Here is a 4,813-nt window from a genome sequence, read left to right as displayed (position 1 = left end):
GATTCTGTGATTCTGTGATCGCTATGTCCTTAATCCTTCAAACATATAGAGAGCTCTTTGCCTGGAATTATTCATATTAATTTCAACAACTGGATGTCTGACTCTTACTGGGGTTTTGGAGGAGTGTTATGATCTACTACAGGGCTCACAGACAAATTTAGCTTTCCTCTGAAGAACAGCCCCCGTTTGTTGACAGCGGTTCTGGATTTTACAATAGGCATAAAAGGGGATGCCAGCACTTCATTAAGAACAGCTACGCAAATATTTTAAAGCAGCTGTACTAGTGGTCAAGCAGTGCAGCAGCTGCAGGATGAACTGTAGGGGTATATATTTAATACAATATATGTCCAAACGTATTTTATAATACAGTGGAGATCAAGACAGACATGGGTCAATAGATGGTCATGACTGGACAGTCTCAAGTATTACGGAATTCAGGATGAGAAGAAGTAAACGTGCCCAAAATAATGAGGCTATTGATAGCCAGTGAACAATCTTTCCCCTGCAGCACGTGCTGACAAACAGGATGATTATTCTTCATTAATGTTTTATTATTACTTGGATGTTTTCCTTCCTAGCACATGTACTTTTCATTTTGAAAAACAAACAAAACCTACCCTAAATCTGAAGTACTAAGTAACGGCAAGCATACAGTATAGTAAATTTAGTTAACATAAAGCATAAATAAATTTATGTTGAAACTCAGAATCCCATACACTAAGTGAGCATTCTGGCTACAGAATTACAGCTTCTGCAAGGAATCAGAAACAAGTACGATTCCTTTTTCTGTCTACCTTATTTCTTAGATTCCATTTTCGGAAGAGATAAGGTTAGAGGGACAGAGGGATTACCTAATGACCCTTTTTACTGTAACTTTTTTTTAACTGGAGATGGTTTAACATGTACTGTTGTGAAAACTGCATTGCTATGGCAACATACTAAAAAAATAAAAGAATCACTGTAGGTATATCACATCCATATTGACATGTAAGCACTCATATGAGGGTTTTTTTGAAAGACAAAAACACCTCCAGATTTTCTATTTTATGTATATGATTTAGGCATAGGCTGAATATAAATAATCTCCTTTTTTGAATATTTACATTCTCATCTAACTATAACTGCCTTAACCTTGCATGAACTCTAGCTATATGAGTGACATGCATTTTAATTGAGCAGCATACACTGAACTTCTTGAAATGAACATTTTATCTTTTTTCCCCCACCGAAGTGCTGTAAACTAGTATATATACTATATCCTTTTTAAAGTAATTTTATTTCTTTTTTCTGATATGGTTAGAATTGTTAAATACCAATTTGCATACCAAATACATAGAAATGTTAAATGTTCATATAAACGTTAAATACCAGAAGCCTGACTATTTGAGCACTCAAAAATACAGAAATGTTAAATGCTGGATCACTGCACGTTAACTAAAAGAATGACTAATAACTCACATTAAACTGTATGCCATTTATTTTCAGTTAATTTATATCGTATCAGTAATTTTCTTGTTCTGATACAAGCCTTTGCACTCATTTTACTGTCATGCTAGCATTACTTATCCCATAGCTAGAGAATGTAAACTGGAATATATTTTTAATACCTTTTTTCAACTGAGCAATGGCCTTGGTGATTTGTTTGTAAGAAAAAGTGCAGAGAGTAAATATAGGTGTATACAACACCTTTTCAGATTGGAAGCTATATTAACATACCAAACTTCAGACAAAGCATAAGTGCATTTTCAATCACTAATTCAAAGTAAAGGAGTCCTTTAAAATCACCACATTCAAAATAAAAGCAGATACAAATCTATTTTAATAATACTTGGGTATAATACAGGAGCAGTAAGAGAGAACACTGGAACACCCAAGTCTTGATAAGTGCTTTGTTACATGACTTTAAAGACAGATCTGAAAAGGAACCGAGGCACTGTAACACTGCAGTGTCAAACTGTAAAGCACCTGGCCCACTGAACAAAAACCAGGGCCTGCCTTAGATGCTTCAGCTGTTGTATACAATACAAGGGCAAGCTTACTGTCCTAGGCCGTTAACCAGTTTAAGGGCCGAATACAGCATTTTCTAATAGGAAATTCTCAGAACAGCGTATTTGCTAGATCTTTTCCCTTTCAAGTTTACACAGCTTTCCTGCAGCCCAAGGCACAGGCAAAGATTCATCTCCCTGGAGGATCCACCTTGTCATGATTTTGTTCTCACACAAACAAGGCACAGTCACACTCTCCTTTAAAAACATGAGGTGCAGAGCAGCTGCAACTTCCCTTTAATACTGTATTTAATGACACAGGGCACTTATCCAGGAGGAGCGAGGGTTACACACTTTCAGCTCTCATACTTCAGAGGTAGTATGCTGAAAAATGCCTGTATCACTAGACTTCGTGACCCTCTGTTGGGGCACTCTTGAAGGTAGGGAAGAGACTAAGAACATGACGTGGATTGGTTAGGGCTGCTGAGGTTGGAGGGAATCATGTTCTAGTTTCTGCCTCCAGACTGTGGAAGACTTTTATCTGAAGATTGCCCAAGGAAACAACTTCCCATTAGTAAATGTGGGACTTGCAGAATTGCAGTTTTAGTAACAAGCACTTAAATTTCTTTCTATTCTTTTAGTGCTCAAAGGAGTTTTTTGGGCACTCAAATCCCAGATGGGTATCTAAATAAAGAGTGAGTCTCTTGAGTTAAGAAAGTACTTCCCAAATTTCAAAACTAATGTCAGTAAAATTATGTAGGATGCATAATGTGAAGCATGAAGCCCCAGTGGTTTTACTGCAGATCACTCAAGGATTTTTGATTGGACCTCTGTAAGTTTTGTTTTTCTACTACTTCAAATGGTTGATCTGATTCAAAAATCAACAAGATTTGCATTTGCTAAAAGGAGCTGTAATTGTGGTTGCTGTCCTTACAGTTCCCCACAATAATGTTTAAAAAAAAAGAAATAAAAACAGAGGTTTGAATTTGTACCATTTCTGTTCCAGATCTGGTTGAGAGACGATGAAGGAAAAAGTCTGCTGGGAACAGAGGAGGATGGTAAGTTACTTTGTCTCTTGGTACCTGTTTTGTTTACTAATCAAAGGTCTAATTGCTTTGCTTTATTTTAATTAAAAATGTTCTCATTTTAATTAGTTACTTTTCCTGCATACATTAGCATTGAGAAAAACCACTGAGGATATGAATAATATGATGAAGAGTTTAAAGCTAAGCTTTTAAAAATGTTTTAACAATTTTACAAGTGTTTAATAATGAAAAATAAAGCTGTTCTTCATAAATATGGCTACCACTTCTCCAAGGATTTAATCCTAGCCAAAAAAAAAAGTCATCTTTTAACTTAAAAAGTCAACTGATATAAAATATAATTAACACAGCCTCCAAAAGAGTTAATGTAGGAATATGAAAGGTTTGATGGCACGTAGATATGCTAAAATGCTCAAGCTGGCCCAATCTTTTGAAACATCGTAATGCGACAGCCATTTTCTTGAGAACCCATCTCAACATTATTAGCAATTATCTTTGAAACTTAGGGAACTTTATCTTCTTCCCTAACAGAGGCTGGGAAAAGGCAAACGGTGCCCTATGAAAGAACTGGAGAACTTACACAAATTGTTCCAATTCCTGGGAAGATATCAGAATAAATAACCTTTACATAACATAAGTAATTAATAAGGACATACATAGCAACCGTTGTCTTTGTCCTATGAGCTGTTTTTGACAAATGTGTTTACTTCCTCTGTGGGACAGGTAGCAGGCTTGGTGTATAGGGAGAATTATAAATCCTCAAGTTTTGGATATAGCCCTGCCTAATATTCTTGTGTGCAACCTAAGAAGCGTTGGTCTATATGAAACTAATAGTTGTATGATACACAGATAGTTAGAAAACCACACACAGTAGTTAGTAGTTCATTATCAAAGTGGCAGTTACCAACTGGGATTCTGCAGAGGCCTGTTCTGAGTGTGCTTACTCTAAGTTGTAAATGGAACAGAAAATACATTAATTAAACTCAAGGATAACAGCAAAATGGAAATGTGAAAAACATGGTAGTAGATCTTTACAATTTTTTTTGAAAAAATCAGGATGTAATTCAGTAAGGATAAATGCAAAATGCTACATTTGGTAGGAATAATCAACTGTTCAAATACAGAATGCAATAAATAAAAATACAGGAACAATTGGCAGCTTGCTCAGAAAAGGATGAGGCAACTTGAGTGGAAGAAGCGGAATATGAGTCGGTATTACCATGCTTCACGAACAGCAGTCACAATGGGATGTATGAAAAGGAGCTGTGAAGTAATCCTGTCCTACCCAACCCAAAAAAATGGTTAACTAGAGTACCATGACTAGGTTTGATTATCAAATATTTGATGGGGGTGAGGGGGGAATGGGGGAGGTTCACTGAAGATTCTGGAAAGCAACAGAAATGACAGAGATGTACAAAATGTGATGAAAATCATGACTGACCAAGAAACCTGAAGGAATCTAATCATTAAGTCTAAAGATGCCTTAGGAAGACACAGCGATGTAGCTTTCAGGAGTGCAGAAAGTAACTAAGGAAATTAGCTATTCACCATCCTGCTATGTACAGGACAAGAAGTAAGTGTTCCTTGCTACAACTAGCATCTGTTAAGTTAGGCAAACTTTGTAACGCGTGGCTAAAGGACTACAATGGATTGTTCAGGGAAGCTTAAGAAAAAAATATCAGAGTATCATGGATCTGATTCCATCTTTGGGTAGCAAGAAATTAGGCTAATTCTTGAGGCCTTTTCCAGCCCAGTGTCTGGATTGCCAATCTTTTACTTCTTTAA

This window comes from Egretta garzetta, unplaced genomic scaffold, assembly GCF_000687185.1.
Source record: "Egretta garzetta isolate BGI_Z169 unplaced genomic scaffold, ASM68718v1 scaffold39, whole genome shotgun sequence".
In the NCBI taxonomy this organism is placed as follows: Eukaryota; Metazoa; Chordata; class Aves; order Pelecaniformes; family Ardeidae; genus Egretta; species Egretta garzetta.
This window is presented reverse-complemented; position numbering follows the sequence as displayed.